The sequence below is a fragment of the Magnolia sinica genome, chromosome 6 (assembly GCF_029962835.1).
Source record: "Magnolia sinica isolate HGM2019 chromosome 6, MsV1, whole genome shotgun sequence".
Classification (NCBI taxonomy): Eukaryota; Viridiplantae; Streptophyta; class Magnoliopsida; order Magnoliales; family Magnoliaceae; genus Magnolia; species Magnolia sinica.
In genome coordinates this window covers 64,967,592-64,980,980 of record NC_080578.1, presented here as the reverse complement: position 1 = coordinate 64,980,980, position 13,389 = coordinate 64,967,592, and the positions used below count along the sequence as shown (strand labels likewise).

General features: G+C 37.1%; 2 long non-coding RNA genes across 2 annotated transcripts; both read right to left on the bottom strand.

Moving 5' to 3' along the window:
* Positions 1-679: 679 nt before the first annotated feature.
* On the bottom strand, positions 680-1,748 carry LOC131250059 (uncharacterized). Its single transcript, XR_009173025.1, has 2 exons — positions 1,156-1,748; positions 680-1,003 (listed from the first exon to the last, which is right to left on the bottom strand). It is a non-coding gene; the product is annotated as an uncharacterized LOC131250059 (long non-coding RNA).
* Positions 1,749-2,342: 594 nt separating this feature from the next.
* On the bottom strand, positions 2,343-3,841 carry LOC131250058 (uncharacterized). The gene is made up of 3 exons (XR_009173023.1): positions 3,115-3,841; positions 2,922-2,998; positions 2,343-2,486 (listed from the first exon to the last, which is right to left on the bottom strand). It is a non-coding gene; the product is annotated as an uncharacterized LOC131250058 (long non-coding RNA).
* Between the last annotated feature and the right edge of the window lie 9,548 nt (positions 3,842-13,389).

The following is a 13,389-nucleotide window of genomic DNA, read 5'->3' as shown; positions in this document are numbered from 1 at the left end:
AAAAAAAGTATTCTCCTCATCTAGAGGGTAATCAATCCAAAATATTTAGCCCAACCTCGGTCTATACAACCACAAACAACCATCATTTAGCCCCGATTCATAGGCAAAAATAAATTTTAACCACATCATCCATTTGTGGGCACATCCATACCAACTACTCCATCAGCAACTAAGGTGCTCGAGGTTCTCCATCTATCAACAAGTCAAGAACTTATTGTGTACTGTGCTGGAGTGCATCGATTTTGTCCTCGATCCTAGTCAGACGCCTCTCGCAGTTGTGAAGACGCTCGTCAATAGCACACTACAAGAAAAATGGGTAAAGGCTACGGCCACAAACCGTAGCTAATGACCTTTTGCTGCGGATCTAGTCCGTAGCACGTCCGTCGCTATTGGTGGGGTAGCTAAAGGTCAAAAAACCTATGGCTATGGATTATATCCGTAGCAATAGATATCAGTCACTACAGACAAAAGTCGTAACTATAATTTCTGTAGCGAAATGTAGCTATGCCTATAGATTGAATCCGTAGTAATAGATTTCAATAGCTACAGATAAAGGCCGTAGCTATAATTTTTATAGCGAAATGTACCTACAGCTACGGATAATAGCTACGGTTTTCAGAACAATAGCTACTACTAAAATCCATATCTATTTTTTAAAAAATTATAATAATGGTGCCTGTTTCCATTGCAAGAACCTGCTGTGATTGATAACTCATCTAAGCTTAATGCTGATAGGAATAGTACATAAAATGCAATCAGGAAAAAAAAAACGATGCATTTATTACAAATAGCAATCAAATCATACAATGCATCCCACATTCACATTTCTAAATAAACAATACTTCACTTTGCTCAACCTATCATAAGAAGATAGAGCTTCTTCTTTCCCTAAAATTGCAGATGTAACTTCTATGGACTTTGACACAAGATCACTTTCAAGTTCTGAAACCCTTCCCTTGAGAAAGTGAATTTCATCCTCCAATGACTTCTTTAGTTTGTCAGCCTATATAAAACAACATTTGTAGACATAATCAAACAAGCATGCCTTTATACACATCTCAAAAGAAAGAAGACAAAAAAAAAAAAAAAAAAAAAAACACTGCAAACAGGGATTGCAACTTTCAAACAAATGAGGTTCAAGATACAGGGATGTACCTCAACCTTGAAGTTGTCATGAGCAGATTCAATTTGCTTCAATGCAACTTCATTCACTTGTGTTATTTCTTTGTACTGTAAAAAAATATCATAAAATATTTAAATCCTTAAGACTATCAGATAATAAATCTAAGTAAAAAATCCAAACCACCTGTAGCACGTGATCCTTGTTGGCTTGTGCCTCCCCTTTCAGTTTTTCCATCTCTTCCTTTGCCTTCTGCATGTCCTCAATAAGCTATTACATATATAACTAACAAAATTGGAACATACTTGTAGAAACATTACATCGTAAGAGAGAAAGACATGAGTAAGAAAAAGAGGAGAGAAAAATCAGGCCAAAATGTTTCTCGTATAGAATATACATACATATATATAGGTTATGGCCCAACGGAGTTTAGACATTATATTTTTTTATGGGGCTTGTATTCTATCTTCTGACCACCTTTTTTCTTTCTTTTTTTCTTTTCTCCTACTATGAAAGTTTCTGTTGCCTTAAAATAAAATGATAAATGAAAGTTTCCATTGCGTTTGTGGGAAGTATTAAAGAAGTCATGAATTGTGAAGTACTATTTACAGCATTGAGGAACAAAGAAGTATTTACTGCAAAAATAAAATAAAAATAGTCTCATCAAAGATACATTCCAATGACTACTCCAGTTGCTAAAATTTCACTGAGTTTCCAGTTGAGAAGGCTTGACTCTGTCCTTGGAGATTGTCATGACAGTACTTGGAAACAGATCCATGTCATAGTACGTAAATATTAAAAGTGAAACAGGTCAGTAGCACATGCAATCCCTATCTGTAATATAGTAAATGAAAGCATGAGACTATTGTATAGTTCTTCATTTTCTAAAAAATTGCACGGCCTGTTAAAATGGCACTAATGATCACACTCAATCCAGGCTCTGTTAGAACTATGTCAGAAGCACTTTGAGCAACATCTGTTGCATCTGCCATTGCAATTCCTATGTTTGCCTTCTTTAATGCAGGTGCCTCATTGACCCCATCACCTGTCATTCCACAAATGTGCTTTCTAGCTTGAAGTTTCTTCACAATCTCATACTTGTGCTTTGTGGAAGAAAACCTTGTGCTTTGTGGAAGAAAACATAGTATAAGAAATGACATAAGAAAATTGATAGGAGCAACAGAATATGCGAAAACTTTACCAGGAAACACCCTAGCAAAACCATCAGCTTTCTCAATTAGTTCATCCACAGGTAGAGCCGAAAATAATTCATCCTTGCTGTCCCCCAGAAGAGATGAAGATGGGTACAAGTTTATACCTATTCCCAACTAACGCTCAGTTTCCTTAGCAATTGCCAATTGCTCACCTACAATGGTTCCATGGGGGACATTAGTGGAAACATATTTAGTGAGAGAGCAACACTGACTGGCAGTGTGATAATACGAAGAAAACCAGTTCAAACATGAAAAGAATGATTTTGACAATGAGAAAACTCAGAAAAAGGTTTCACTACTCCCAAACTTCAGTTGGGAAATCTATAAATATAAAGGGAAAAGGAATTAATAAGTCATTGTACTTATTGTTTGGCTGTGGATATCACTGCTTAACCATTTGCTCATACTATGAATTTTTTTTAGTTCAGCTCAATGTTGATTCAATTCACAGAAACAGAAAGAAAAGAACTGTTAATATCACAACTGCTGGACAATACTTAATGCTAAATTCTCATGAAATGCCATCATATTAGAAATCTAGAAATCAAAAGAATGGCAGATGAGTAAAATAACATTTATCATAATACCTATAGTTGAAGTTCTTCACAACAAAATATAATGGTGGTCCTACTCAGAGATGCTCTGAAACATTATCAAAATAACCCTGCATGACATGTCCATCAGATGGTTCCACAAAGTAGCATTGCAGATTTAAAGAAGACAAGAAAGAGCACCACAAAACTGAATGGAATTGGTGCATCAGAGAATTTGAAACACCACTTGAAGATATGAATCTCATAGAATAACAATCTTTTGTTCCAATCCAGGTTGAATCCTCATAGATAATGCCTTAAACATTTAAAAGAAAGAGTACAGTTTTATAAGACCATAGTACAACTAAGTAAAAAGCATCTATTTTTCAATTGAAAACTGATTCTAAAAGGAAATGAAAGGAAGATTTGTTATATGGTGTCAATTATAAGGGATTAACTTGTAAGAAAGTTAATCCTGACAGATGCAACTAAATAATATGGTAAAGGGAAGGCGACATCTTTTTCTGGATGAGTGTATGGAGCAGAATAGTGGTGTAATAACATATCACTTGCGGTACATGAATGGTCTAATGTTGTGGAAGACTCACTTGCCAGTAACCTTTCTTGAGTTATAGGAACATGTGCATGCTCACCCTTATAACAAACTTCCATTACGGATACTTCACACTGTCATCCCCATGTACATCTAAACAAGCAACTGCTAAAATCAACAATTCTTCTAAACAAGCAGCTGCACCCTGCATATTTTAGCCAAGAGAAAGAAACCTGAGGCATCACATACAATTACCATGCATTGTGGCAGAGAACTACTGTGATTGAACCCAATAGCAAAAGAAAACATTAAAACCAGTTGTACTCATCATCAAATGATTATAGTAAGGCATCTCCTAACAAAGCTATGTGTGAGTTTAAAAATTTGGAGTTAAATACCTTCATTATTTGAAGTTCAACACTTCAAATTTTACCTGTCATAGGATTCAGGTCTAGTGTATGCTTTGTAAACCACACCTTGGACTTCAGTAAAGAAATCTCAAAACGAAGTCGATCACCCTCCCATTCCAAAGACTTAATTCTCCTTGCTTCATTATTCAGCTTTTCATTAAGCAACTTTAGTTCATCATGTTGGCTAGTAATGACTTGCCTTTGTTCATGTAAATTACGCTCCAATTCTCTTACAGTGCATTGCCTTTCAGAAAGGGATGACTTTAGCTCATGTTATCAATATAGACTGCATAATGGATAAATAAATGCCAAGGAGAGTTGTGTACCTTGACAAGGGAATCATGTGCCTTTCCACCCTCTGCTTCCCCACTCTTCTGCTTCTTCCATGCAATAACATCCTTTCTTAGTCTCTCTCTTTCTTCAATGGCCGTAGAAAGTTGTGGTTCCACAGAGAAAAAATAAAAAGAAAAAGAAAGTTGTGATTCAACAAGGAAAACTAACTAAACAAATGAACAGAGACAACAGAGAAAGAAGGTTCTCTGTAATTTAAAGGATAAAAAAAAAAAGAAGGAAACATGTACTCATAACATAGAACATAATCCTATAATTATAGACTTTTTTCTATAAAAGGGAATGACAACATAGAATCCTTACTAGACATAGGGGTATCATGCATCTGAACACCTAACAGACCATCATCTTAAAGTAAATACCAAAGAAATCCTTGCTGATAGCATAGACAAATTAGAAAAGATACTGTAAAGAACAAGAGTCGGCAAAATCATATAAACACTTCCTGAAACTCTAAAAGTGCAGAACTTTGTCAAAATTCAGACAATAATTTAAAAATGCAATTTTGACGGATTCTTGAATTTCTTGGACATGCAAAAATATATCATCTGACTTTGTGGCTTCACTTCTTAGATTCTGAATCATTTTAGAAACAGTAACAATTTTTTTTTAATCAACTAAATGTAACCAGAATGAAATAAAGAGTCTAATGTTTTTGCATTTGGTACGTCTCCAACATCAGATATGCCAAAGTTCATCAGAAGCTAAAAAAAATAGAATAAAATGGAGATATGCAAGCAGAACGCCTCAAAACTTGGCTAAGGCCCCAACGAATTCATCAGATTTTGATGGGCCAAATAGAGCAAGATCAACGAGCTGGATGTGAATGGTAACTTTTGGTCCAACAAACTAGATGTGAGCATCTCTCATTAAATAAATCAACCAAAGTTCCTTGGAGTAAATCTACCTATCCTTTCTAATTTTTAGTTATAGACCTATATGTTTTTGTATACAATACTAGATGCTTGTGGGACCCACAAACCAAGATAACCATCATCAATCAAGAGAGTGAAATAGTGGACCCCACAAACTATAATAACCATCATCATCATTAAAGTAACAGTAATTACCTCCCATCTCCAAGGATGGAACTCAAAGACACTTCCATGAAGAGATATGTCTACATGTACAGCACTGAAAACTATGAGGACCTTCCATCCACGTGGAATTGAATAATCTGGACTACAGAAATTGAGTTTCTTAATACAGATTATGGGAACATTATAATAAATTGCTCTTACATGCATGATTCTATAAACATATATACAAAAAAAGGTCCACCATAGGTGGATGGTGTACCTTTAAATCTGACATCCTTGAGGGCCTTTCAGTCACTACAAGAAAAACGGGCAAAGGCTACGACCAAAAACCGTAGCAAAAGCCCTTTTGCTATGGCAAAAAACCGTAGCAAAAACCCTTTTGCTACGGATATAATCTGTAGCACGTCCGTCACCATTGGTGGGGTAGCTAAAGGTATCGCTACGGATTATATCCGTAGCAATAGGTACCAATAGCTACGGATTATATCCGTAGCAATAGATACCAATAGCTACAAATTATAGTCATAGTAATAGATATCAATAGTTACGGATTATATCTGTAACAATAGATAGCAATAGCTATGGATTATATCCGTAGCAATATATACCAATAGCTACGGACAATATCCGTAGCAATAGATACCACTATAGCTACGGACAAAAGCCGTAGCTATAGCTACAGATTATATTCATAGCTATTTTTTAAAAAATTATAATAATACGACCTGTTTCCATTGCAAGAAACTGCTATGATTGATAACTCATCTAAGCTTAATGCTGATAAAAATAGTACATAAAATGCAATCAGAAAAAAATGATGCATTTATTACAAATAGCAATTAAATCATACAATGCATCCTACATTCACATTTCTAAATAAACAATACTTCACTTTACTCCACCCATCATAAGAATTACAACTAAGGCGTGCCCTCATGTGCAAGAAACAAATACACTCCAACACAGTAAATACCCTCCATATGCATTCAATAATGCTCACGTTTTTACAGAATTTTCTTCCTTCAGACGGTGAATTTCAATAAATGTAGAAGATAGAGCTTCTTTTTTCCTTGAAACTACAGATATAACTTCTGTGGACTTCGACACAAGATCACTTTCGAGTTCTGAGACCCTTTCCTTGAGAAAATGAATTTCATCCTCCACTGACTTCTTTAGCTTGTCAGCTTGCATAAAATAGCATTTGTAGACACAATCAAACAAGCATGACTTTGTACACATCTCAAAAGGAAGAAAGATAAAAAAAATACTTATATATGAAGAAATAAAAAATGTACCTACAAATCTTCTAAATTATGGCAAAATCCAACATGAGTAATGTGTTCAAACATAGGATGGACTTTTAAACTCAAAACTCCAACTCAAACACACTAAAATATGTGACTTACAATAAAAAGTAAACTTACTATTTATAGACGATATCCATTCCTACTAGACTTCATGGTTTTCTGCCAAAAGCAGTAACAACCCAATTTGAGGGTTGGGACCAACCTGGATTTAGGTACAAGGCATGTCCCATCAGTATCAGGCAAGTGCTTGCCATCAATGAGATTTTTTAGAGGAATCCCACCATTGTTGGGAACTACGGAATTTGGTTCCGGTACTAGAGCAGAACTGGTTACCACAATATGTAAAAGGAATACCGGGACACCACTCTTAATGGTGTTGTTGAGCAGATGTATGATGAGATGGCTTCTCGCCACAGGTTAAGGTCTTATTGCATTCAGATCATCAAGACAACGACCATACCTGACTCGCTTTGCAAGAGAGAGAATACCAAGCAATTTCATGATTCCAAAATCAAGTTCCTGTTAGTGTTCAAGAATGTTAGGCCACCAACTAGGAAGCTTAAGACAACACTCAAGGCATCGAGGCCTAATTTGTTCATGTAATTCTGATCAATAATGTCTGTAACTTTGTGTTACCAGATCAGATTCGTTGAAACTATTAGAAAGTTGGGATGCTTTCAAGTTATTTGGGATGCTAGTCTCTATGGCATAAGCTTTTCTTTATTGGTTTTTATATTTTAGAAAATTTAAGTGTGGTTTAAGACATGATGGTGAGGGATATTAACTTGTTTTTATTTCTTAAAAAAAAAGGTACAAGGCATGTTCATGTATATGTAGTGCCAAACCTGGCACCAGGTTCATATGTTGGACATACATGCCATTTTGACACGTGGGGTAGTTCACCTGTTCAATAGTGGAGATTTAAAGGAGTATTTAAAAAAAAAAAAAACTTTTGAAAGACTTGAAGGAGATAATTGCAGAATGATCCATAGTAATCCAAAACTAAACATACAGAAGTTTATTGAGGTAACAAGAAATGCATGAAGATGAAGTGAACTGCAGCCTCAGATCTATAACTCATTGGTTGTCATTTTCCAAGCCACCCATTTCTTTAGACATCCATTGCAACCTGACAAATGGACCAGCTTGATTCTTGGGGATCAAAGGGGTGTTCGTCCATAGGGGCCACCTTATGAATGTCCAGGGTTGTACATAAATGTGTGTTGGAGACACATCTAACTGATGAGCAATGAACTTCATTTGAAATTTTGTCTAATTAGCTGATTAGATTGTGAGATCTCTACATCAAACGATTACCAAAAGTAGAAAAAAAATACAAAGGGCCTATTTGGATGACTCCTTGTGGTCCAGGCAAGAAGTTAAAAAATAAAATGATCTGTTATAACATAATTCATTATGCTCAGTATAGTAGATCATTGGTTTGTAACCTCACAATGTATTTGTAGTAGAATTTTCCAGCACACTAGAGATCTCCAAGCTCAGTATAAGAGTCCTTTGGAGGGGTGAGTATTTGGCTAGTGAGCCTACCAAAGCTCAATTCCGTAGCTCACTAGTTAGGATTGAAAATTGGGCATGTACTGGGACCCAATTTCCAGACCTACCTCAACTCGGCAACCCAAACATTTATCCAACAACGCCTGTTTATCTAGATTGGATAAACATGATTAAGAGTGTTGATAAATAAATAAAGATCCCCACCATGAAACAATTGGGTTAGACCAGTTGGGATTGGGATGAGCCTGGCCCAAGTTTCATCCTAATCCATGGGTTGGGCAGAGACCATCTATAATTTCATTGATATAATTGAAAATTACATCTAGGGGACCACAAATGAAACCAGGAAAACCTAACAAAATCATACAAAATAGCAAGGAACCATAACAAAAATCATCCAAGACGAAAGACAGGTGAACCCAGTCTAACAAGAAAATTAAAGATAAAATTAAAAAATTGAATCCCGCTTACTGTTGCAAACATGATTTGCCAAACAAATATGGTACTTGTTTACCTTTCTGAAATACATGCAAAAGAGCAACACATCCAATTTCTTAGTGAAATTCATAATCTGAAGCTAATAAATCTAAATCATTTAAGTCTATTAAAACACCCAATTCTTTCTACCACATTGGAACAGAAATAAAAGAGAAATTATTTTTGAAGAATCAAGCTGAAACAGCCACAGAAAATGCACAAAAAAGCGGAACTGAAACTGATTCATGAAGAATTTAAAGCTGTTCATCGACATTCTAGGAGCTGAGAGTTTTTGGATTTGGATGAAGAAGAAGGAGAAGTATCTGTACAATTTCCTTCAACGGTAGATCTCTTCGTATTTCTGGGATTTCTACTCTCTCCAAAAAGGAAATTACAAAGTAGAAGCAAACCCTAATCGATTATAGAACTTCAAAGAAGAAATCTCGAAAATAAAAAAGAAAAAGAATTTCAATTCATGAATTTTGCACTATCAAACAATCATGAATATATTAAAGCTGAGAAGATCAAAAGAATCTCACCTTCTAGAAGTGGAAACCTAATCCGTTGGATTTGTATGCCAATGAGGTGTGGTCGGAGCACCGTTACAATGCCGTCTAGGGCAGCTGGGTTACGGTAGAACAAAGCTACAACATGTCTACAAGGCAAATGAGAGAGAGAGAGAGAGAGAGGGAGAGAGAGTGCGCGCGAGAGAGAGAGAGAGAGCGTGAGAATTACAGTGTTTAAGCGTGGCTCTGTTTTGAGCGCGCGCCCAAATTTGGGGCTCTTCTGACGGGCAGACCGATTAGGGACTCCGTGGGGCCCACCATGATGTATTTCGTTAATCCATTCCTATCCATAATTTTAATAAATTATTTTACTTTAGGAAACCAAATTTCAGGTATATTGAAGGCCCAACTGGACCACACCATAAGAAGCAGCTGTAATTTAATATCAATGTTTCCTACCGTGTGGTCCACTTGAGCCTTCGATCTAGCTATTTTTTTTTTCAACCTCTAAAGTAATATTTACAAATATATAGACAACTTAGATAGAACATATAATTTTTTTAGGCCTCATAGAGCCCCTTACAACAATATTAATTATTAATGGTGTATCAACTTTTTAGCTATGGATTAAAACCGTAGCAAATATAGCTAAGATTTATATCCGTAGCAAAAAAGTAACGTGGTCTGAATCCTTTGCCCCTTTTTTTGGTAGTGGGTGCACAAACTTGACTATGTTCCCACATATGACAGCTTGATTAATGACCTTCAATTAAAAAAAAAAAAAACATTAAAAATCATACACATCATTGGAAACATGCTAGAAAGTGAGAGAAAAATTAATAAAAAGAACATTGAGGACAGATAGAAAAAGCAATAAACAAAGGTGCTAATCTAGCATGTGTGTTTTGCACCATTCATTAAAAGTAGGCAAGTAGGCTAATCCACTATAAAGCTTTTTAGCTTGAGTTTGACCTACAATTCTACATGTGGGCCCATTTTGATTTGTGAATGACGTGCAATCTAATTAACTACCTTTGGGGCTCTTCATGTTCTCCTTGGCACTTAAAAGAAACTCACTTGATCCAATTGATGTTATTATAGGGTGATCCAATTGAAAATATTGTCCAGAAAGAAAGCATTCATTGGATGCACAACAATCAACAGCTGCCACACAAGACAAGGTGAAAATACTTCATTAAAACAAAATGGCTGAAGGTCTAAAAAATGAAAGCAATTTCATCCACTTTAGGAGAGAACGGATTAATAAAAAAAATGATGCCGCATAGTCATACCTTGTTTGGAGCTAAACAATAGACTGACCATTGACAGGAGGGCCTTTACGTGCCACAACAGCCTCAGCAATTTCGTGCCAGCATCCAAATGTTCCCCCTATTCAGCAACAGCCAACAAACGTGAAATGGGCCCACTTCATGACATGATATCTAATTCATATGCCAACGGATCAATGGTGGATTCCTTATTGCCCAAAATATCATTAGCAGCTGTTGCTTTTGTTGGGTGGCCCAATTAGTGTGTACATGGCCCACTTTTTCCACGTGTATGGTTGATTAGCATGGTTCTAAATGAAACAACAATAAGATCTTCCTAGTTAGTCACCATTTCAAATTCTACATTGGAGTAGGGTCCCTGAATCTAGATGGTTCTTTTAGTGGGCCTATCAAGAGTGGCCCACGAAACAAGGGAAATATGAAAATGATGAATCCTACATTTTCTATTTTCAGTGTTCGTCTGCTTGATGGCTAGGCATGTTTTTTGTTCTTCTTCTTCTTTTTTCTACCACCGCTCATCAATAGTGTAGCCCCCCAGATGGACCATCCACATTCACTGACTGAACAAAGACACTCAACCTAGTTTTAAAGGTCAGCCCCAAATAAAAGAATGCACATAAAGACACTCAACCTAGTCTTAAAACCTTGATGGGCATGGACACGAGTTACGGTCTGACCGGTAAAATAGGTAGGGGCAGTTGACCCATCAGGATTTTGGCATGGCCCAATATTGGAAAGGCTTGGGCCTGATTTCTATGCCTATGCTTCAATCAACCCATTTCTACAAATTAGGCCCCTGTTATGGTGATCCTATGTTCCCTAATCCAGATGGGGGATTCTACAAATTATGCCGATCTTGATTTTCTGGCTATGGCGCATCCGTATGATGATGCACCAAACCAACAATGTCAATCACTATCCCAAGTGCCACGTGTACAGTGATGTCGGGTGGCACACTTCGCAAAACTAAATGAACTGAATGCATCATAGTAGCATTGCTGAAAAATGAATGAAAAATGGAATTTCAACAGGACATAATATTTTGATCTTAACTGAGCCTTAATGAGCTCATCGATTTCATGCTGGTTGTCGATTTGAGTCTCCAAATCAGAAATCCTCTGTGTATGAGAACCATAAATCCTATATAAAAAATACCCACTTCCCAAAGCTCCCGTAACAACAAAAGCCTTCCTTCTGTGCCTTCTCCAAAAATCCCTATTAAAAAAAAATCAAATATACAATTTTTTTAAGGGTTAAAGCTTAGATGATGATATGAACATGACGATTGTGATTACTCCAAAGAAATTAGTAGGTAACAAAAAAAAGGAAAAATACCAAACTGACCTTAAAGAAAGCATTTTTGGAAATCATTGCTAGAACTTCATTTCCTGAAAACCCATTTGGATTTTGAACAACATGGATGGAAAGGAAGGAGACTGAAGCATTTCTATGGACTAAGTGAGACTATCGCGTCTGTTATGGGCAAAAGATGAAGAAGAAAGAAAAGTTGATTTGAGAGAGTGCACTGAGAAGTTGTCAGAGTTTTTAGGCCTTCTAACATTCAGGGGAGCTCGAGAGAGGGAGAGGGAGACAACGAGGGCGAGGGACCTCAAGAGAGGGAGAGGGAGACGGCAAGGGCGAGGGACCTCAAGAGAGGGAGAGGGAGACGACGAGGGCGCTGACGGTGGGAATAGAGAGAGAGAGAGAGAGAGAGAGAGAGAGAGAGAGAGAGGATTGGGGAATGGAGAGCGAGAGGGAGGAAGATGAGAGAATGAAATAAGGAATGGAGGGGAGATGAGGGCGCGACTCTGTTTTGAGCGCGCGCCCAATTTTGGGCGTAGGGCATGCATGGTCCTCTTAGGGGCTCCGTGGGGCCCACCATAATGTATTTGCTTAATCCATTTCACCCATTAATTTTAATAAAATAGTTTAGTTCATAGTCTAAAAAATAAAGTATATTGAATGTCCAAGTGGACCACACCATAGGAAGCACATGTGATTTAATATCCATGTTTCATATGTGTGGTCCACTTTAGCCTTCGACCTAGCTGATTTTTTGTTTCATGTCTTAAAATAATATTTCAAAATAGATGGACGACTTAGATAGAGAAAATTTTTTTTTTTGGGCCCTATAGATCCCCTTACACCACCGTTAAGTATTAATGGTGTGGCACATTTTTAGCTACGGATAAAATCCGTAGTAAGTGTAGCTACAGTTTAAATTCGTAGCAAAAACTAACGAGTTCTGTATCCTTTGCCTATTTTTTTGGTAGTGGCAGCTTGACCATTCAGCAGATGATGTTCAAGTTTGCGATGTTGGCGATTGGTGACTGACTCAGGACTGTGAAGCAGCGTCCGATTAGATCCCCATGGTGTTAGCGGATTTGGCCGCTGACTGTTTTCAGCTTTAGGATTAGGAATAGGAGGACTATCCGGTTTGTATGAGGTGGTTAGGTACAACTGGCGGAGCACATCATCATCGAACCATACCTCTAGTTGTATTTTATCTGAAGTTGGCGGTAAGCCCACAAAATGTGCTAGCTTGCATATGAGAGATAGAAAAGGTAGTGTATCAGGATGTTCCCCTTTGACTATACAAGTCAATTGCCCTAGTATAAGTGTCAGAAGACACACAGGGACCTCTTGATACACATCATATAGGACATTGAGTGCAAAAGGGGTGAGATTACTACCCTTTGTGTCACAAGGATACACATTTGTACTAAAGATACTATGGAGGATCTTGGAGGTGGTTCCAAGATAGTTGACATGAAGTGTATTTTCATCGTCTCTAGGAATTGTGGCACCTTAGCACAATGCATGTGTAATCTCCCCCCATATTCCTAATCCATTCAGATTTCACTTAGTGACTGGGATTCGAGTCACTTCGATGTTCAGGAGACAGCCAAGTATGATTGGAGTAATGAGTTTTGTTTGATGCATGAACTCCAGTCAAATACATGGAGGGTTATCATGAACAATGTGGCAGCTATTGAAGAATTGATGAATTAGCTCATATTGGTAGGGACCACCTAGGTTGAGTATATTCTGCCACCCTATTGTTTCCAATAGAA